The sequence below is a fragment of the Ostrea edulis genome, chromosome 3, assembly GCF_947568905.1.
Source record: "Ostrea edulis chromosome 3, xbOstEdul1.1, whole genome shotgun sequence".
Lineage (NCBI taxonomy): Eukaryota > Metazoa > Mollusca > Bivalvia > Ostreida > Ostreidae > Ostrea > Ostrea edulis.
Genome location: NC_079166.1, coordinates 54,821,548 through 54,845,885, shown reverse-complemented (window position 1 = coordinate 54,845,885; position 24,338 = coordinate 54,821,548). Strand labels below are relative to the sequence as shown.

Genomic DNA, 24,338 nt, shown 5'->3' with positions numbered 1-24,338 from the left:
GCCACATATTACACTCAATGATTTTAATATGCAGACGTTTTGTTTGTTTTCAGCTTTTGTAGTTTAGTTGCAGTTTTAGTTTCCTTTTCTATTTAGTTTTCTTTTCTATGTAAATATTCTATCGTCCTTAGGAAGGTACAGGTTGTCCTGAAAATTTGACAATTCACTGTTGTTCGTGTCGTTGGACATTTTTAGTGCTTATATATATATATATATATATATATATATATTCACACACACACACACACACACACACACACACACACACATATATATATATATATAAAACGCTGTCGAAATATTTCTAAAAAATGTTTAGAGTTTTTTTAAAATCATATATATATATATATATATATATATATATATATATATATATATATATAAGATAAGATAAGATAAGATAAGATATTCTTTATTTCCTCCAAGGTAATGGAGAGTTATAAGTAATTGACAACTAGAACATTATATAATTAGATAAACACTTTTCAGAAATATTTCGACAGCGTTACTGGTCTTCTTCAGTCGTGTTTATCTTTCATAGCAACGTAACGTAAGACGACATACACGAAAGTACTATGACGTCAGAATTATACAAATTGAAAAGTAACGTCCAAGTTGATATTTCACGATAAACATTTGAAAAAGGTAAGAGTCTAATGATAAAATGAACAATACTCACCCCACTGGCGGATTTAGAGGGAGCGCACCCCCCTCCCTAAAATTTCCAAAGTTTAGGATACAAATCAGTGCGTACTATAAAAAGAGGGAAAATCAAATCATATCTATAATAATTGATTCTAAGAGGTGAATGTCAAAATACATATAAAGTCCCTAACTCCGTCACTTTTGGGAAACTCTGTGCAGTTTGTAAACGAATGTGATTGTGACGTCATTTTTTCCATGCTGAAAATCTACAATGAAATGCCGATAAGTTATATATATATATATATAATAGTCAATTGAAGAATATGTCAAATACAAACTAGTTCTAATTGTAACAGGGACCGTTACATATGTTCCCCAAACCTCCCCCAATTAAAAAGTGATGCCATTGTAAATATATAGCAAAAAATCATTTTATTTTAGCCTTTAATTACATGTAGTACGTTCAATATGGTCATTTCAGTACGGAGAAATGAAAGAAAGCGTTGCACGTGCATACACGCACACACGTGTATGATTCTGCACTTTTGTTGATGTCATTCAACAAGCATTTGTATCATATACCCACAGTATGAATTTCATAACGTATCCATCAAATATAAGGAAGTTATAGCGATTTTAAATCGTCCAATCAGAATTCAGCACACGTGCATACACGTGCTGAGCAGTAATTTTAACTACAGCAATTTGTAAGGAGTACCAAGACACATCTAAACCCCTAATATCAATAGAATTTGATGAAAAACAAAAACGTAATCGTCCTTTACAAATTGAACATTGAAAAACAATGCACGCGCATGCGCGTGTGCGTTGGCATTTTCTGTTGCACTAATATATAGATACACGTATTATCTACCTATACTGTGAATATCAACTCATTCGCTTCATCATTAAGATAGTTACAAACGTTTTAGTATTATCCAATCAAAAAGAAGCGCACGTGCATGCGCGTGCAAATTGGTAATTTTGACCATGCAAATCAGTTAAGGGTCTTAAAGGGACTGATTCACGATTTCCCCGAAAATTTTGTTTTTCACTTTTAATGATCAAAATCATGTGTTTAAATGATTTCTCATAAGAATTAAGGTTATACATCATCAGGGAACCTCATGTTAGAGAGTTTATCATTTGTTTTGTAAACAAAGATTGCGTTATGTTATTGTTTACCAATTTTTTCAAAAGAAATGGATATCGATCTAAGTTTATTATATCTTTCACATTTCAAGCATTCTTTGGGTAAAATGTGTCATCTAAAAGTTAAAATTTGGGACAATGCAAAATTAAGATGCTTTATATTACAAAATCAACATTTCACTGGTTTATTTGTATACATGAAAAGACTCGAGTCTTTGTTTACATAACACAGATTTAGGGCTAAAATATTGCTTTTATTCTTGCATTCAGAAGGTTAAAATTTTGGCTGTCAACATTTATTCAGTTATATTTTTAATATTTAGCATCAAAAATGAAAAATATTTTTTTCAAAAATCGTGAACCAGTCCCTTTAATGTCTATCTATGATATGAATATCAAGCCATTTCAATGAACAACAAAAAAGCTAGACTGATTCCAAAGTTAGTGTACAAATTTTGTAATACACGTGCACGCGCATGTACGCGCGTGCAGACAAAATAACTATCATTTTTATTATCTCCAAATGATATACTAGCATCCTATTAAAGTTTCATATCGATCCATTAAATATTCTGATTTTCCATTTTTTGTACCAAAATTGCAGGGCACATGCGTGCGCGTGCATGCACGTGCAGACAAAATGACTATCGTTCTGCACATCTACAAACGCGATACTATCACCCTGGAAAGTTTCATATCGATCCCTTTTGTAGTTTCTGAGAACACTACCGGACAACAAAGTACCGGAGAAAAAGAATAATAACGAGCTATAACTGTGTTGGCATGCCAACACAAATGTCTCCGAACACCTCCTCATGTCAGAAAGGAATGTGTATGCCAGAAATGAACTCAGAATCCTAAAAAAAAACTAGAAAGTAAATTGAGTTGAAATCTGACGGACTTGATTTCTGGCCGCCATTTTCTTCAATGCCGGCCATTTTGAAACATTTGAAAATAGATAGGAAGGAAAAACTGATGCTACAAAAGAACTATGGACCCTCAATTGACCCCAGAACCGAAATGTTATAGAGATTTTAACACATTGAGATATTTCGGTATATGGCGGCCAAAAAGAAAATTGATAGTGGAAATGGACTCCAGAAAAAAAGTTATTGATTGTGACGCTAATCAAACTGTTCAGGCAAGCCATGAGGCCCGTTCGCCCTTTTCATGATGTTCGAAAGATCTTGCAAAACTGAACAACTTTTGTTCTAGATGTCTTATTAAAAGTTTCTTGACAAAAATGTTATAAATTGCAACAATAACCCAACTGTTCAGGTGAGCCATGAGACCCACAGGCTTATTTCTTAACATCGTTAGTTAACGCTTGCGAAACTGAACAACTTTTGTTTTACATGTCTTATCAAAAGTTTCTCGAGAAAAAAAGTATTAATGTTATTAATTGTGATACAAATTGGACTGTTCAGGCGAACCATGACGCCCTGAGTCCTATTTTTGTATATCATTAGATAGATCTTGGAAAACTGAACAACTTTTATTCTACATGTTTTATCAAAAGTTTCGTGAGAAAAAAGTTAATCATTGTAACAGAAATTCAATGGTTCAGGCGAGCCATGAAACCCATGGGCACATTTCCTGATATGACACGAAAGATCTCAATAAACTGTACAACTTTTGTTATATATGTCTAAACAAAATATTTACGAGTAAAAAGTTCTGATTTAAAACGTGGAAAAAAATTGGGCACTTTTTAAAACTCCATTTTCGACCCCTACCGAGCTTCCATACTAGGCACGTCCGGAAATTTTGAAAACCCAGGTGCACAACTACAACATGTCGTCTAACATAACGGAAAATTTCAGCACTCTAGCTTATGTCGTTTTTGAGATTTTGTCCGGACAAAATGGGCATCTGAAAATCGATACAAGGGGGATAACTTCCAACCGGAAGTGATTTTTTCAAAAATTGAAATGGCGGTACAAACTTTAAATGGCAACGCATTAACCCTGAAAATTTGAAGCAAATCGATCCAGCCATCTCCGAGAAATCTTCTGCACAAAATCGGTAAGGAGAAAAAAAAGAATAGTAACTAGAAATGATCTCGTTGTGAGCAACGAATAGGTCTTCCGTCCACTTTCTGATGAGATAGGATCTTAACTGGAAGAATTCATTTAGTGAAGAACGACTATACATGAAAGAAATAAACACGAACATGAAAGACACGATTTATCAATTATAAACAACTTCGATCTTATTTTATTCACTTTCGAGTATTTCTGGAGTCCATAAAACGAATAAAAATCCCAAATGGATCACTTAGGACCTCACACTAAAAATTTCCGTGAAAAATACTGAGTTTTCGGACAACTTCCGGTTTCGAACAACCAACTTCCGGTTGAAATGGTATGACCTATTACATTCTATTAAATAATGTTATGAGCATTAGAATAAAAAAAGGAAAAATTACATATTTTTAAGGTATTTCCAGTGGATGATGGAAGTGACGGCAACACATTTGAAACATATATGTCACATCAACAAGTCACCTTCTAACATTCCTGAAAATTTCAAGACCCAATCTTTAAGGGTTTATGAAAAAACGTCTGGACAAAATGTCATTTGAAAAACGGAAATTGGCCCTATCTCGCGACCGGAAGTGAATTTTGAAATAGTATAAAAGAATACTTTAGAGATGGATAATGTCTATAATATCTGTAAATATTTTATTAAAAACTTGATAAATAAGCGATACATATGAGGACAAAGAAAAACTAACTTTTTCGAAGTTTTTCTCTAAAAACCGGAATTTGCTGGTTAAACTTCCGGTAAGTCTAACATTTTCTGAAACGCCAAAAGAGACCTAATTCATCTATGCAAGTTTTATTTCAAAAGCATAAATTCGAAATTTGGCGTTTCGTTTGTTCACTTCCAGTGACGGCCGGAAGTGCCAGATCGCAATGGTAAACCTTACTACACAACTACAAGTCACCATCTATTATCCCTGAAAGTTTCAAGACTCAATCTTTAACCGTTTATGAGAAAACGCCAGGACAAAATGTCATTTGAAAAACTGAAATTTGGCCCTAACGAACGACCGGAAGTGAATTTTGAAAAAAGTATTAAAGAGTACCCTAGATATGGGTAATGTTAATAAAATATATAAAAATCGTATTAAAAGGTTGATAAATAAGCGAGATATACGATGACAAAGAAAGACCAATTTTTCGAAGTTTTTCTCTTAAAAGTTATGATTTAAAACTTGGAAAAAAATTGGGCACTTTTTAAAACTACATTTTCGACCCTTACCGAGCTTCCATACTAGGCACTTCCGAAAATTTTGAAAACCCAGGTGCACAACTACAACATGTCGTCTAACATCACTGAAAATTTCAGCACTCTAGCTTATTGCGTTTTTGAGTTTTTGTCCGGACAAAATGGTCATCTGAAAATCGATAAAAGGGGGATAACTTCCAGCCGGAAGTGATGTTTCAAAAATTGAAACGGCGGTACAAACTTCAAATGGCAACGCATCAACCCTGGATATTTGAAGCAAATCGACCAAGCCATCCCCGAGTAATCTTCTGCACAAAATTGGTAAGGAGAAAAATAAAGAATAATAATATTAAGAAGAAAAGTGAAAAATCAACAATAGAATAATAGAAGGGTCTTCCGCTGAAGACGGAAGACCCTAATAATAAACAGTACAATCGCTATAAGGTCTTCTGTCTGAAACGGAAGACCTTAATAAGAAACGGAGCAAAACCAATATGTATCCGACACTTTGTGTTCGGAGACATAATAAGAATAATAAGAAACGGAGCAAAAACAATATGTCTCCAACACTTTGTGTTCGGAGACATAATAAGAAACGGAGCAAAAACAATATGTCTCCGACACTTTGTATTCGGAGACATATGTCTCTGACACTTTGTGTTCGGAGACATAATAATAAGAAAAGTGAAAAATCAACAATAGAATAATAGAAGGGTCTTCCGCTGAAGACGGAAGACCCTGATAAGAATAATAAGAAACGGAGCAAAAACAATATGTCTCCGAGACTTTGTGTTCGGAGACATAATAATAAGAAACGGAGCAAAAACAATATGTCTCCGACACTTTGTGTTCGGAGACATAATAAGAAACGGAGCAAAAACAATATGTGTCCGACACTATGTGTTCGGAGACATAATAAGAATAATATGAAACGGAACAAAACCAATACGTCTTCGACACTATGTGTTCGGAGACATAGTACGAATAACAAGAAGGAGCAAAAACAATATGTCTCCGACACTTTGTGTTGGGAGACATAATAAGAAACGGAGCAAAAACAATACGTCTCCGACACTATGTGTTCGGAGACATAATAAGAATAACATGAAACGGAGCAAAAACAATATGTCTCCGACACTATGTGTTCGGAGACATAATAAGAATAATATGAAACGGAGCAAAAACAATATGTCTCCGACACTATGTGTTCGGTGACATAATAAGAATAACAAGAAACGGAGCAAAAACAATATGTCTCCGACACTTTGTGTTCGGAGACATAATAAGAAACGGAGCAAAAACAATATGTCTACGACACTATGTGTTCGGAGACATAATAAGAATAATAAGAAACGGAACAAAAACAATGTGTATCTGACACTATGTGTTCGGAGACATAATAATAATAAGAAACAGAGTAAAAACAATATGTTCCCAAACTTTGTTTGGGGAGCATAATAACTGACAATATATTCATATGTAATCTATTATATCTATCATATTTTATGGGAAATCACTCAACATGCTTATTTTCACCTGACAGCCACTTTATGAAGGTTTATGTCAAGGGTTAAAGATGATATATCATATTTAATAATGTGGCTAAAATTTTAACTTTTTGTCTAGATTTGCCCTGATGCACTACACGTCGGAGATAATGTTAGCGCGACATTATTACATGTACATGTAAATTTTTAAAAAAAGCAACTGTTATCTTAACGTTATTTATTTCTGTTGTTGATACGTTTCTTGAAATACAATTTAATACGTTTTCAAATCTTAAAAATTGTTTTCTCTGTTTACAAGTTTGAGAAACGGGGACAAAAAAATGTTGCCATACTGTAGAGGGCCCTGGACCCATATTTACTAAAGTTCGTAGACGTAGACGTAAACGTAGGATTTACGTCTGACTTAAGATTAGAGTTACGTACTCATAAAATGGTATTCACAAAACCGTTCGTAGCCGGAAACGTAACTGTAATGGGATAGCGCTAAGACTATCCCACTACTGACACCAAAAATTGTAATGATAAAATAGATAAAGATGTAGACTTGGCAAATGAAACACAAATATTAAAATAACTTGAGATGATGGTTTATTCAGAGTATTGATAAATTAATACCATTATTTACAATAAGAGAAAAATTTCACAATCTTATAAATATTATCTTAGATGAAAAACACCAAAAGTATATAATAGCTTAGAAAAATGCTGCAGATATCCCCTAAGATTATACTAGAAATAAATAAGTTAAAGAAATAGATTCTTGAAGAAGGGAAATTCAAAAATAAGATCGATTAATTAATAAATGAATCAGAGATAAAACCTACGTCTAATCAAAAATCTGAAAAATGCCCAAGCCCCCGTCAACCGACGCTGACGAGCTTATATAGTCCCGTTTAGGCCGTTACTAAACGGTCCGTTACAATAGAACCGAATCCGTTCTAAATCAACGGATAAACGGACCGTTGAAAATCAACGGAAAATAGTTCTGATAACTATTAACAAGAAAACATTACGTTATTTTCATAAAACATATTAAAATAATACAAGTTTAATTCATTCGTAACTGTAAAATAAATTAATTACCTTAAAACTCATTATTCTTACTCTCCGTGAATGCAAGAATATCTCTTGGCGGATCAAAGAAGTAAAGTGGAAATAGACCATAATGCAATGCGCCGACATTAAAAATAGAACGAAAACTGTCTGCAGCCTAACAACATGTGTTTACAAGAAACAGGTAAAATAACAATGAATACGTAACGAGATTAAATCCCTGAATAGATTAAGCATACATTATAATATCTGTGCAAGTATTCCAATAAAGACATCGTAAATATTTGAGACATTCAATGTATTTTTCACACGTGTAGGTCTACTTTCACTTTGTCTACGATCGTATGTTCCAAAACAATACAAAACAGTAGCACACTGCCGCTAAATATTAACATGCTCAATAATATTCATCTTTAGCAAAGATAAATTACTCGTAAGGGCTACACTAGTAAATACAATATTCATTAACATTGTAACAGACAAAACATTACAGTAACTTACGATGTACGATTGTACTTACGCGTGCGCAGAGCTATTTTCACTTCGAAGCGTAAAAAGTGTGAATTTGCTCATTTACTTCGAATTCCCTGCGCTACCGCCGCATTATGACGAAAAAGAAAACAGAACTTTGTGAGAAAGCAACGAATTTCAACGTATACGTATGCCTGCCAACGGCATGTCGATCAACTGTACCGTTAGTCAGTGTTGTTTACAAATCTAAATGGAAGGTTCATCAAATTTAACGCATTTGACTTGTGCATGGATCTGCGATGCTGTAGGTGTTCAAAAAGAAGTCGGCATGGACTGACAAGTAAGTTAAGTTGTTTGTGTAGTAATAACCTTAAATGTTTTACCACTGACTACTCGTCACTAGGCCCCTAAATAATGTTAAACTTCAAGGGGATTCAGTACATGACACACATCGCAAAATCACAGTCCCTTATTCATTTTGTTCTCAACCTATGTAGCTGCTATAATGCCTGGATCTTAATTTCTAAATAGTGAGCACATATACATATGTGTTAGTTATTTACAATTTTATATGTGCCCACTATTTTAAACACATTAAGACACAAGCTCATTTGTGTACATGGTAACTTCAAACTTTTGACAATACCACAATTGAAATTCAAAATTATTTATCCTATTTTTTTTATTTCATGACTGGGACAACATCAAAGCAGTACCATAGCTACCTGTACACAAGTACGCACATGCTTTTACATCATTTCGCAAAAAGAAAAACAAGAATATTGGTGAAAAATGAATCTAAAATATACATTATATATACAGGCACTAATTCTAAAATGTGTGACCTGTACGTGCCCCTCTATTGCATGGTTATAGAATATGAAAATTATTATTGCTTTAACAATATATACTCTGGGCGAACAGGTAGATAGGGTGAATGGACTCGGTACCAGATGAGAACAGTTACAGTCTCTTTTAGCATCATTTCAATTATTGCTTGTGCACATCCATGTGCAAAACTTTCAGAAAATATTGTGAAACAAAATCGCATTCAAATACAGTTGTACAACTGTGTGAAGTCAGTGTTAATTTATTTAATGTAGAATAACATTGACTATATATTAATTGGAGATATTAGGTGTGATATACATGTAACATGCACTAGATATCCAAGTTAGCTGACCTCTGTTATTTTTCAAAGGGTCATAAAGGTGGTCAAGAAATAAATTGCCAACAGACAGCAGCATTCCTTGATTTAGATGCATTTCTCTTCATGTCCTCTCCTGAAAGATTTTCCATGATGCCTCAGGGTTAGGATTGGGATGCAAGATGTACAGTACATATATATGATGTAAGTATATCCACTGTTTGTACATTTAATCATTTCTGTACTTACAAAGTTTTAAAAAATCCAAAACAAATTATGGTACATGGTACATGATGTAATGATTTTTGTAATGCATTGATGATTAAGTCCTTAGGCAAAGATTTAAGAACATAAATTTATTATTTTTTATGATCAAAGTTTGTCCATTTTGCATGTTTTGTACCTGTCTGTCTAAGCATATCTTCACCTTTTTGGCAAATAGAAATTTAACCAATCTAAGGACATACACTATGTTTCTTTGAAGTTATTTTTTATCTCCTCGATATTAAAAATTCTTGCATGATTTCCAAAATAATAGCTGTAATTTTGTCACCAAAATTTGAAATCAACACTCAATAAAAATTGCTCTATATTATATATTTCTGATCAGTAATAACACATGTATTCAGTTATTTGAAACATCTTTTAATCTCAAAGCAAGCAAATGAATATATGTAATTTTGGTAATTAAATAATTATTATCTTGCAAGCCAATAATTCTTCTTTATATATTTCTTTACACTAAAAGCGATTATCAAATGTATTTTTATTAGGTCACCTGAGTTTACTCAGTAACTTATTGCAATTAGTTTTCATTTGTCGTGTGTTAACAATTGAACATTTTTAACTTCTTAATAACTATCAGTCCAATTCTTTTCAAATTTGGTATGAAGCATCATTGGGACAAGGGAGACCAATTTTCAAACATCTTATTAAGAAACACACATATATAAGAAAAACTAAATGCACAGTGATGTAGAGCAGGCAGGCCTCTACCAAAATTGTAAATTTCATGATCCCCGGGGTAGGGGTTCTGACCCCAGGGTGGGGCAAATCTTGTTATATAGTGTTTATGTGTATAAAACACTTAAATTACATCTTCTTTACTGCTATTGATACTAAATTGAAATTAAATGGATAGAGCAGGTAGTCTTTTACCAAAATTGTAAATTTGATTTCTCCCCAGAGTAAGGGTTTTGACACCAGGGTGGGGCCAAACTTAGTATATAGTATTTATGTGTAAGTTTGCTGATACTGTATAAAATCTAAATGCAGAAAAGGATGTACAAAAAATGGTGAATTTCACAACCTAGGGTTATGACTTTAAGATGAATCCAAATTAGTCATATCTTTTGATGTTTTCATGTGAATATACCTATTTAAAGCCTTTCATCAGTGTATGCACTTTGAGGGATGTGAAGTTTTAAGAACACGTCTTGTTTTATACTGTTGCTGAACATTAGAATATAATTAGCTTAGATATTTAGAACAGAATTTTTTTTTCTAGATTTCATAGTCCATGGAAGTAATGATACTTTTCCACTTCAGGTGACCTGTGGGCCTCTTGTTAGGTTTCTGTTGTTTTTTTGTTGTTATGTTTTATTTTACTAAAGAAATATTTTTATTAGTCAGTAATCCATATTCCTTTGCCATTTGGCGATTTTGAGAGATAAAAATGGTTGCCATCACTTTCACAGCAAATATGCCCCTTTAAATTTATAATGTTGTACTACCATGTATTATATGTCAGCCTGAGCACCTCAGTGCAAAGGTACCAGGTTCAATACTCAATTGTGCTAAAGATTATTCTCACCTTCTTTGCTACAGTAAAATCCCATTCATATAGCTTACTGCAGTACATATCATCTGATTTTACATTTTTACTTGCCACAACCAGGAACTATCAAAATATGTTAACTCTAGACTAATTAAACCTGAGAATTTTGAAGAAAGAAAATAGAATACAAGTGAATTGTACCTGAAATGTCACAAAAATTATTTTTTATTTATAAATGTAAATGACCTTAACTGAAACTTACCATTCTTGGTTAAAAAGTTTTTTTTTTTTGGGGGGTTTGGAAAGAAGCCAATTTCATTACAAGGGGAATGGTTAATGAAAAAATACTAAAGTTGACCTTGGGGTCATTTGAAATCCTTTTCTTAATATGGGCTCTTGGGTTATAAATCATTAAAATTAGAAATTGTAGGTGATACTTAATGATATCTTCCCAGATATGGTGTACGGTAGATAAATATACTGTAAATAAAATCAGTATTATCACAATTTTACAGTTTATTTAACTAACAATTATGTTGCATGTATTTTTCAAGCCTTATGAACTTTGATTGCAGTGTAATGACAGTTGTTTATTTAAATCAATGTAATACTATTATTTTTCTAGGTCTATGGGTACATTGCTGTAATGGCCTGAAAAATCTTTTGCGAAACCGAGAAATGTTCATCTTCCATTGCCATGATTGTGTAAAAGGACGAGCAGAGGAATGATTCAATATATGGCAGGATTGAGAATCTAAACCATGACCCGTATTCTGGTACTCTACCCACTGATCAATCCATGCTGATGGTCCATCTGCTACATTTATGTCATCTTATATATTCATTTATATCATGGACATTTAAAAATTGACAGTAAAATAAAAAAAAGTTTGATATTCAGCAAAATAGAATTTGTTACAATACATGTTTAAGAAATTAAGTACATGTACATGCATTGTTATGCATACAATTATGTGCATGTAATTATATTTGTTAATAGATAAATTTTTAGATGAATTTTCATGTTGTTATTGATATTGACATGTACATGTATTACTTCCATTTCTAGAATGGTTTTAACATCTTGATATTAAAAAGATGACATAATAAATAAATCTTAAATATTTGTCAACAAAGTTGTCTGGTGGGTTAAAATTTGTAAAGAGGAGCATTAGTACATATGTCGGTTTAATGTGAGAAGCCTTCAGAATGAACTTTTATCAGTGATATTTTTGTAAATTGGGGGGGGGGGGGGTGGGAATCAACAAAATAATATGTATGTTGAAGGCATCATCCTTGGAGTTTGGTAATGTACACTGCAAAGACTTTTACCTAGCTGATCACATATAAAGGTCAATTACATACAAATCATGAATGGTAGAAAGATTCATATATATGCATTATCAATGAAGGTTTGACTCCTGTAGGATTATAGTTAAAGGAAATGGCACTCTGAAAGATTGAAAGTCTACACATAACTACACTAGTAGGTATCACAATTGCTCTCTGAAACAAATTACACAAAATTGTATTCTTGGAATGAAATACATATCTTTTTTTAAAGAAATATTTATTTAGAGGCTCATTTCCCTGTAGTGTAAGTTACAATGTAACAAATAGTTATTTGGACTACCGATATTTGCTTATGACCACAAAGTAAAGATCACATATCTGTAAGTAGAAATAATTTTTCTATAGCTGTCGATCACCATGCATTCTTGTACACACAGTGACTCTCTTCTTTTCAAATCTAAAACATTGCATGTTTGATTGCATATATATACATTAATCCCACCATGTTTGGAAAATTAAAAACATGTATTTCCCTGAAAGATGCTAGACCTACCCTATATAATAAGATACATGGCAAAAATTCTTTTTTTTAAATAACCTGCCTGACTAAAATAAAAATCTTCCCAATTATTTCTAAAGGCAAGGTTAGATCCACCCAGTCTGATTAAAATCAAATTTCGCACTTTGCTCGATATACGGACAGCGACTGTCCGTATATCGAGCGAAGTGAGAGTTTTGATTTTAAATCAGACTGAGATCCGCCACAAGGTAAATTAGATCGGGCTCAAAATTTTGAGAATTGTCACACAATTGCACATGATCTCAAAGAAAACGATAATCTGAATAAATACAATTAATTTGTGTATTACTAACCAGCTTATATGCATCTAGAGGGGTTGTAAGGTCTTTATGCAAGAAATTATCGATAAAAATGACAAGTCGCCATTTGCTTTGTTTATTCTTAAAGTTACGATCAGCTTACGTGTACTAGTATAGCACACGTAGAGTTACGTATATTTCTGACGTAAATCTAAGTCTACGACTGTTCGTGAATACCGTCCCACATGTAAACGTAAGCTACGTCTAGATTTACGCTACGTTTACGTCTACGAACTTTAGTAAATATGGGCCCTGGTGACGGAGTTGGGTTAGTTGGACGTAATGCCACGAATGGGATACACATTCTATTTACTGCTGTTTTGTAAGCCCAATGAGTGAACTTTTTGTTGATAGTAATGTACATAAAACAATGGAGGGATTCAAATCCAAGAAATACAAATGGATGGACTCAAATTACAGCTCAATGACGAGCAAATAAGTTTGACTAGAAAAAAAAAATGCTGATGATAAATTTAGCCTCATTTGATAAAGGTGTGTTTCTGTTTGTAAGAGGGGATGTAACTTCACCTATGAAGGCTATAATTATATGGTTAAATTTTACTCATAAAATCACCAAAATTTAGGAGCTTCCGAGGGCTTCGCCCCCCTCGGCCCCCACCAGGGCTTTGCCCTAGACCCGCTTGCCTCTGGAAAAAATTCCACGCCTCCCCCAACAAAAATTCCTGGATCCGCCCCTGCACTCGATCTCGTGGACCCATCCTAAAATATTACTAGGCGTACAATTATATATTTGGTAAATAATGTAGCAAAATTTTAGAAATGTATGTTCACAAAGCTAATAATAATTTAATGTATAATATCTTAATTAATAAATGAAATTAAATTTAATATCTGAATTAGCTAATAATTATTTTTGTATATGGTATTAGAATGAAAGCAAAGATTCAAAATTTTTCAAAAACTTTAATCTCGGTCATTTAAGAAATGAACTGCACTTTTGAGCTGTTCATGGTCAATATGTACGGATTTGGATTTGAGGCAAAATCTGTGAATCGCGCTAGTGATTCACAGAGAATTTGCCTCACATCCAAATCCGTTCATATTGACGACGAACAGCTCAAAAGTGCTGTTCATTTCTTATATTTATATCCATTTACTAAATCACCATTTGTTTACATTGCTTTTATAAGTCAGGATAAATTTTGTTGCATAAAAATCTACCCATGTCACAGTCGTATCGTGACGTACGTCAAAACATAGACTTGACGTCACACATCGTCTCACCCTGCTTTTTATCAACATTGCACGGTGCGCTGTATTTTGAAGATAGGAGACCACAAAATTGGGATGATAATCCACGTAGGTTTACAATATTAATCCGAGGCGTGACTTTGGGAGATCTTTTTGCGAAATTATTTGTATCGATCGATTTGTTTGACTATCATCGTAGCTCAGTGGTTAAAGCATTGGGCTGGTGAACCGCAGATCTCGAGTTCAAATTCCCCAGTCTTTATTCATGTGTTGAAATATTTTTTTGGAAAATCATGTTTTTATCCAAATTTGTATATTTTTTGCCTTTTTGGCATATAGACTTGTTGTATATCATATCTTTTCAGGCCCGTAGGAAGCAATTTCACTGGGGGGGGGGGGGGGGGGGGGGGGCACCACACCAAAGTAATTTACGACATAAAAGTGATATCGACAAAACCATTAGTAAAAAGATAACTGCATACATATGTGCAAGCATTGGGGTGTACGTCATGTACATAAATCTAATTATGTACATAGAATCTAATTAGTTTCCAAGAAAACCCCTCAACTTTAATTCTAAGTTTTGTTTGGGGATTTTTTGGAGGGGGGGTGTTAAGGATATTTTTAAATTTTTTTTTTTTATATATATATCTTTATCATTTTGTTATCAATCATTTCTGAGTCATAAGGTATTTAGTACTCGGTAAACTTTCCAAAAATCGCCAGTCTGTGTTCACTTTCACTTACGAACGCCTCAACTATTTTTTCTGGATTCAGTTCATCAGTCTCATTTTTATGAACATGCAATAAAAGCAAATTGTTTGTTCGTATTTGGCTCATTGTTGATCTCAGTGATGTTTTCAATCTTTTCAAGGCGCTGAATGAGCACTCACTGGTAGCGATAGTTGCAGGAAGTACCAAAATTAATTTGAGAATTTTGAGGATCTCGGCAAACAGACTTTTTTTATTTTAATGTCTGAAAATTTCAACCACACTTGGTATATCTGGCGTAAAGTCTTTTGCAAAACTGTCTTTAACATTATAAGCTGGCAGTGAAGATCCTTTGGCTTCAAATCTGTATCATATAGGGTCGTGGCAAAATAAAATTCTTCTTCAAACGTTTGACCTGTGAAAGCCTTAATTACGAGGTTTTCAAGATTAACATAAGCTTTGTAGCCTGGTTGGTCAAATCAAGATTTTATGCCAGCTAAATGCAGATCTAATGCCTCGTAGAAATTTTTCCTATACATATCTGCACACGATGAAAAGTATGTGCTGCTGTCCCATCATCAAGGTTACGAGGAATTGTGCGTTTTCTAGGAAGCACAGGATCATCGATGTGTATAACCCGTCGACAGATCAGGACAATATTCTTGGGTTTTCAAATATTATATTCTATGGAAAAAACCTACAACATTCGTACAAAATACTTAACATTCATACTTTACATGTAGTTCACTAACTCTAGATATCACCAAATTAACTTTATGCTGGGAAAGATTTCTTACATCAAATGTATAGCATCAAACTCTGAACTATTAATATAGTAATAGATCAATCTTACCAGTCTGCATAACCCTATACAATATAATTGCTTCATAAGTTACGTGCTTCAACCTTGACGGTGTGCGTAGGTATGGGGTGGACAGGTAAAAATGGCTTTTTAGTAGGCATGTGAACACAACTCACACTCTCTCTCATACACTCTTTCTAACACAAAGGACATAAAACAACCCGAACAACAAGTAGGTGGATCCAAGATCCAACACCTGGCTACAGATGTTCATCTGTTTTGCTTTTTCAACAACTTCCTCGTAAAACTGAATGAAGATTGTCTCATCTCGGAGACTTTGCAAAGCACTCATTGTCATTCATGCCATTTTTTGACCATCACTCGCCGAGAGATTTGGAGTCTGCAGAGCCCTTGCCAAATTATCACTATAACGTAAAAGTTTTTCACTCAGTAAACACCCAACAAAGAAATCAAACCTGCACATATAAGCAGCCACTCTCCTAATTATGTTTCTCATTTCTACCTCACGCACGTATTGGAGGCTTTCATCCCAAACATTTCTTAGAATAACATAGTTTGACAATTTGCTCAAAAATGTGTCGGCTTTTATTGTACATCTTGTGGGACACAAAACCCTTATTCCCTCTGACGTTTTCTCTAGATTTTGGGCATTTTTTAATGTATTGAAAATCATCTCCCTTCTTGGAGATTCTTTAATCAACTTTGTTATATCCTTTGCAATGTCCAGGGTGTCTCTAAGCAACTTACATCCCTTAATAGAATCACTGCAAGCTAGGTTAAGAGCATGACCATAATAGTGTATGTAAAGGGCTCTGGATTCAAGTGCATGAATTTGTGTTGCAACAGCTGTCTTTGAACCAGCCATAGAAGAAGCCATGTCATAACACTGACCTAGTACTTTGTTGATAGGCAAATTTCTAACTCCCCAAGTTAATATTTTCTAAATTTTGCAAACCTTTGCAGTTATGTAATTTGTAATTTAAAATATCGTCTGCTAACTAAAATGCTGACCTTTTTAGCACAAAGATTTCAAGAATGCGTTCGTAGCCACTGGACCATAGCGGGTTTTGTTGAAATTAAAAATATAGTGCTCGATTGGTTTTACTGGTTTGCTTTTCAAAAATCTTTGTTTTCTTGTTCTCAATGCACTCATTTGTATGTGAAAGACACAAAATTACTGAAGTCAAATGCGGTGCATGTCGACAGATGAATGCGCAAGAGCAGTTGGCATGGTCCATGCTGGGTGCAGTTTACGAGAGATTTGCCTTCTTCCATTACATTCGGTCTTTTGCGAAAACATTTTAGATACACAGTGTAGGAAACAATTTAAAACTTCAATTGAATTGATCATTTTCACAGGTTGCTAAAAATTTCATTAGAGACCAAAAGACCATCGCAAATCTAATCCGAAAATTCATTGGAACCGGAAGTGTAGCGGATCTACGCCGACGGTCCAAACGGCGTGTAACAACCCCTCAACAGGATCGCTACATAAGAGTGACCCATCTACGTAACAGACATTTGACAGCTCGAACAACAGCAAGGCGCACATTGAGAACACATGGAAGACCCCTCAGTAATCAAACTGTGAGAAACAGACTTAGGGAAGGGGGATTGCGGGCAAGAAAACCTTATGTAGGGTTGGTATTGTCTGCAAGACATAAGCAACTTCGATTAGCGTGGGCAAGTCGCCATCTGAGGTACACGCGCGCGGACTGGGGACAAGTTTTTTTCACAGATGAGTCCAGATTCAATTTAAGGCGATCAGATGGACGGTCCGGCGTCTACCGCAGAATTGGCGAACGATATATTGACGCATGTGTGAGGGAGAGAGCGCAGTTTGGAGGTGGTTCTGTCATGGTGTGGGCGGTAATATCGTTTCCTACAGAAACACCAATGATCCCGATCCACCAGAATCTGAATGCAGCAAGGTACCACATCCAAGCAAATCGCGGAATGGTCCTTATACAGGATAATGCGACCCTACACACGGCAAGTAGCACCCAATATATGCTGCAGGGTCACAATATCCGCGTAATTTACTGGCCACCTTGCAGTCCAGACCTCAATCCTATTGAGCATGTATGGGACGAGGTAGACAGGCGAGTAAGACAGCTTCTCCAGCCGCAGAATCTGGCAGAGCTTGAGAGATAACTTATCAACACTTGGAATAACATTTCACAAAGGTTTTTACACAATTACGTGATCTCAATGCGAAGCAGGTGCCAGGCAGTTATTCGAGCGAATGGGGGACACACACAATATTGATTGTTGAGAATTTCAAAACTTAGGGTACTGTTAAGTTTTCATGTTTTTAATTGAATGTTTCAATAAATGAAGATTGAAGAAAACTTTACTTCTTTTGAAGATGTTATTCTTTATACCAATCAAAACATATGCCAAAATAATAGAAAATAAAACCAGTGGATGACAAAACTTAGGTGGGGAGTTAGAAATTTTGTCTAGTATAGAACCTCAAAAGGGCATCTTTAATTACTAGGGTTATTGAATTAGCCCCAATGTCAGAATGACAGTACATCCCTAATAAATCTTCATGAGCGGTAAAATTTTGATCAACCCATCGAATGCATAAAACAAGTTGCTCTTTGTTGGAAATATATCATGTTTCGTCTGCCATTATTGAAAAGAATTCAGACGATTTGATGAAAGCAACAATTTGTCGCAAAACCTGCAACCCCATCACCTGTAAAATTTCATTTTGAATATCTGGAGCAACATACTTATTTGTCTTGCGTTGAAGCCATTCCTGAAGCTGGGGATCGCGTTTAGCCTCTAGCATGAGAAGTTGATTAAAGTTCGAGTTTTTCTCGTCTTTGCCACCCCGAAGAGCAATTCTTTGTCGAGCAATAAACTTCAAAATGTTTGTGATTTTAAGCAAATTCTCTCTGTTAGACTTCTTCTCGACTTCGTGCGTCTTTGAAAAACATTCCCCAACATCTTTAACCTCCTCTTTTATTGTAAACTCCCTTTCCATTGCATCTTTATGGCAATCACTTTCCTCGTGTGCGGTGAATTTTGTGGTTGCTTTTTTCCAGTTTTTAAAACCACTTGATATGAAAGCTTTTTCTTTCTTGTGACAACTGAGAGTCTTCTTCTGAAATTGTTTTATGCAAGGAAAACAGAATACAACATCTTTGATTTTTACATAATGTAACCAAGACCACCGATCAAACCAGGAGGCATTGAAAGATCTCATCTTTTTACCAAACCTTTTTGCTGGAAAGAAAATATTCCGTGGCTGATTTGGGGTACTACCGATCTTTGGTGTATGCCATTTTTCATGTACAACCTGGGCCTTTTGAACTGGTATTTCTGAGATATCATCTTCTGAACAAGAATAATCAGTAAAGGAAGCAACCTTAACATGTTTGTCTGTTTCTTTGTTTGCAGTTTCCCCCAATTTACCTGTTTCAATAGACTCCTCATTTGTGTTAGACTCCAAGAGTGGGGAAGAACTATCTTGTGATTGTTTTGGTTCAAATGAGCGATGAGGTTCAGAATCCTCAAAGGATAACCTCGAACGCTTTGAAAGAGGTTCCTCATGCTTGTGAATACAGGCAACAAAATGATTAGGTGTCCAACCATCTATTTTTGTAGCAATTGTTTGAGTCCACATGATGTGGATAGCATCCTGATATTCTTTAGCATCAGCACGGTCAAGAGGAACAATAAGCTGATTATGATCTTGTCTGTTTACACCAGGGTTTTGCACCTCAGGGAAAATCGACATGATTGGTTTCTGCAAAACGTTAGAAGTTACGAACATATGTAAAAGGCTTGAATAGTAACCGTTCTGGGTTGTTTTTATTGTTTCCTTTTGTAACGAAGCAATCAAATCACCAGTAATTAAACACTCTTCTGACAGGGAACTTTCAAAGACATATTGAAGTGAAGTTTTGTTTGTGGACATGGTCACAAAAGTGTTTTCATTCGTGTAGCGCTTCAGGTTTGAAACAAGTTCAAACACAATTCGTAACCTCATTTCCTTAAAATTGTCCTCATGTCCAAACACAAAAAAGAGAGAGTTCTGAATAAACAATTCCCATCACCATATTTCTGAATCGGGATAAGCTCAGAAAGAGCATCATTTGGATAAAGCTCTGAGGAAACAGCATCTTTTCGAATATTCGAAGTTGGGATATTAGGTATGCTTGTTGGAAGAGGATATTTCTTAAAAATTTGCCCTTTGAGTCTAACAAGAAAACTTAGTGCTCCCCATCCCTTTTTTCCTGCATTCCTTGCTTCTTCGTGCACTTTTTCGAAAAATGCCTTTCTTTCGTCCGTCTGGGCATACATTGTGAAATATATGCAAACTGTGCGGAAGGTTGATCTTACACTGATACAATAGTGTCTACACTTGGACCAATAATAAAACAGGTCTTGACAGCCTGAGACTTTATAAACTTTGAAAAAGTTGTTACACGTCATGACCTACGTTACATTGGGGATGTTACGTCACTGATAAATAGTGCTTCACACATTGTCGGGTTTACCTTTACCATAAAAAACTGTGATGATAAAAAAGTCAACAATTCATCATATTAGCTTTACAAAAAGATTTTAAATATATACAAACGTTGAACTGGTATTAGGGCAGTTGGGCATAGACATTTTTGTATCAAGACGAAGTTTCTATGAACAAGCTATCTAATGAATTATTAGACCTTGAAAGTTAGTCAAGGTCACACATATTAGATACCTTTTGATCAGTCGTCCCTTGCGAGATTTTTTCACTCGTATGAGTCGTCAACAAATACCGGTAAAGGACTTTAAACGACACTAGTGCCAGGCACTTGGCAAAGGAACAGTAACTACATATCATAGGTTTGACGCCAGATGCGGAGCTGGGAACGAGAACCGACCATTACCTCTTGATTACGACCTTTTGGATGATGCCCTAAGAAATGTTAAGGCATTAAGTGCTTTTCATAATATTTTTTTTATCTAAGCTAAAGGACAGTCACACTGACTGACTCTGAGTCTCATTGAATTAAATGAACTTTCTGTTTAAAAATAATTATACATTACACTATATGTGAATTTTACTATATGATTTTTTTGGAAAAATGTTGGGGGGCACCCCCCCCCCCCCTGTGCCCCCCTCCCCGGTTCCTACGGCCATGGTTTTATAATTAAATCAATTCGTACTAATTTGAGAAACTATTTCTGGGTGTAGTGAGACACCTTAAACTAGTTCATAATCCGTTCATAGTCAATATGAACGGATTGTGTCACGTGCTGAAATTGGTTGGTTCATAGAGGAGAATGCGATTTGTGATATAAATATATACATGTATTTCAAATTATATTTGTTCCCTGGACATTTGGCAACCTTTATTACGTGTACTTGTAAAATATTCCTTGCGATGAATTGAAGCATTATCCGCTGTGTGCTTTTGACATGAAATAATTTTTTCCTACACGTTAACCTTTTTATTAGGACACTCGCTTTGCAACCGGATAAACCTGGTTCAATTTTCCATTCTGGAACTGCATCAACCTTAAAACAATACAAGCTGTAACTGATGGTTTTTTTTGCATCAATTAACTCCTATCCGTATATCTAATATAACCCCCAAGATACGAAGAAAAATTCAGCAAAATACAGAAGGGAATATTGTTTGCGAGCATACCTACAATGAGTGTTTCGTTTAAACCCCCTTGCGTCGAATACACGGGCATGGGAAACGATGATTGCCTAACACAATCGGGTTGCTGAGACCAAGGTCATATACAAAGATGGAAACTGACGTGAGTAACTACACGTTTCGTGTGTTTCAAAATATTACATCGTTTCATGAATGACAAGAAGTATGTGTAAGAAAGTAATAATTACGCAAATGTGCCACTCAAATGAATTTTTGATATAAATTTTCTATAAATTGTTTATATATCTGACACGTGTTCAGTGTCTCTCTTTCGCTTTTTCCGAACTGGTGTCAGACCTTCGAGGTAAATGCACATCGGAGATTACGAGCAAGAATTACTGACAGGATGACAATGATTCATGAATCGACATTTTCCGCTGATTTGACGGGCTTGTTGCTTCAGATTTACTCTGATTCTATTAAGTTATATGTATTAAATCACAAATATGTTAGATATTTTTTCTTTTATTTTTCAATTTATAAACCGTAAGTTACAGCTTGTATTGCTTTTTAAAAGACGTTTAACATAGCTGTTCCTTCACCAAGCGTGTATTGAGCGCCAAATCGGTGTAGACTGAAGGGATTTGAAATATCTTTAATTATTTGAAAATACCATGAATTCATTCGATTCATTTGATTCGCGCAACAATTCAATCAAAGATCTCTTCCAATAATTAATGAAATCCTCAATTCTAAAGTTTTGCGTGCATTAATTGAATTTTTAATAGTATGAATTATTCTGCTGAATTGATGCACACTGTAATTGAATTGTTGCTCTCTTCAAATGAATTGATGATATCAACTATGTGAATTGATTTGTGTTTTAATATACTTGATGAGAGCAATAATTCAATTGTTTCTTGTTTTAAGTTAGTACTAAACAGGTAACGAAAAAACAAATCTTCATTTTTTCTTGCAAATAGACTTGCTCAAGTCTCTATGTTTAATAATCATTGCTCTCTTTAATACTTTTTAATAATGCCAACCATAGAGACTTGTAAACCCTGCGAAATCACCGACCAGAATACGGTCGGTAAAGGGATCCTATTACAATGCTGCAGTGTGGTGCTGCAGAATTGCTGATAAGTTGACAGGTGATGTATGGCTATGGAAATTTCCAAAATGTTACAAAGTTGAACAATTAAAACTTCTCTGAATTAAAATGAACACGGAAATAGCTAATCTTCTAAAGTCATATCATAAGAATCAGATGTCTATAAGTGATTTAAAATTCAACCAGAAACTAATCTCTTAGATGTTCCATGTCCATAGGATTGCAACATACTTCCTATTGTTCACTTATTGTTTGTCTTAAGTTTCAAAAACACTTTCATTCACCTTATTGACTTCTCTTGCACACTTAAGGCAAACTTTATCAGTATGGGTGTCTTGATTTATGTCAATGTGCAAGTAATATTTTTCAATTAACACACAATATTCTGTCTTTGATGATCCTTGGAATAACTTTGCAAACTTCACCATTTTTGTGCAGTCTTTTCTGCTTTTCCAAATTATGCAATTTTTATACTGCATCAGTAAACTTAAAGAAGTCCTTCAAATGATAAACACAATAATCACTGTAATAATTTTGGCTCCACCATGAAACCAAACCCTTACTATCTAGAATCATGAAATTTACAATTTATGTCCCCCTTGTCCTGAAGATTGATTGATGTTTTACATCATGTTCTGAAGATGCTTCATACCAAAGTTGAAAGGAATTGGAACAGTAGTTATCAAGAAGTTTAAACAGTTCTATTTTTCACACATTTAATAACTGACCACTTTAGCCCCACCCTGATACCAAAACCCCTACCCCCTGAGATCATCAAATTTACAATTTTGGTAAAGGACTACCCTTTCTTTCTAAATGTCCATTTAGTTACAATTTAATATCAATAGCACAAAAGAAGATGTTATCTAAGCGTTTTACACATAAACACTATATATCACGTTTGACCCTTCCCTGGGGTCCGAAACTCTATCCCGGGGATGATGAAAATTACAGTTTTTGTAGCGTCCTTCCTGATCTGTATCACAATGAATTTAGTTTTTCTTACACATGTGTGGTGTTCTAGAGAATATTTTTGAAAATTGGCCAATTTTTGCCCTGCCCTAAGGCCCCAGGGATGTAGGAGTCCTGAAAATTACAATTTATGTCCCCCAAGTCCCAAGGATACTTCATACCAAATTTGGAAAAAAATTAGAATGGTAGTTATCAAGAATTGTTAACGCGCAATGGACGCAGACCAGTTGCAATAGGTCACCCGAGTTTACTAAAGTGACCTAATAAAACTGAAAAACTTTTACAGTGTAGAAACTGCCATGTGAATTGACCATATGGAAACACTAGGAATGCAACAGCTAAACTAAAACATTTTGATTTGGGGAAAGGTCATAAAACATTCTACAGAGGGATACACGATGACAGATTTAATTAGGAGGCTGATAAGCCCTGTGCAGGGTTTAAAAGTCTCTATGTTTGGTGACATTAAGTATGGTAGAGAGCAGATATTTAGACTTCTGAAACACAAAAAATTTTGAACGAAATGATAAAGTAATAAAAATAACATAGAAACTTGAGCAAGTCTATCTTGCAAATTACAGGGCTTTTTTATCATATTAAATTGCATCCGTTTGCAAAATTTGACAATTGTAGAATATTTTATAGAAGACACCACGAGCTCGCTCCAATGATTACGGCATACTATAAAACCTGGCCTGGTCCCATTGGCCTGGCCTGGCCTCAAAATTGGCCTGGCCC

The 24,338-nt window shown here is 34.7% G+C and overlaps 1 protein-coding gene and 1 long non-coding RNA gene across 2 annotated transcripts in view; both read left to right on the top strand.

Annotated features, from left to right (window-relative positions):
* LOC125676423 (E3 ubiquitin-protein ligase rnf213-beta-like) overlaps window positions 1–24,338 on the top strand; it is a 357,493-nt gene that overhangs the window by 271,758 nt on the left and 61,397 nt on the right. The window lies entirely within an intron of this gene.
* LOC125682584 (uncharacterized) lies at window positions 8,256–11,951 on the top strand. Its single transcript, XR_008800993.1, has 3 exons — window positions 8,256–8,403; window positions 9,265–9,414; window positions 11,613–11,951. It is a non-coding gene; the product is annotated as an uncharacterized LOC125682584 (long non-coding RNA).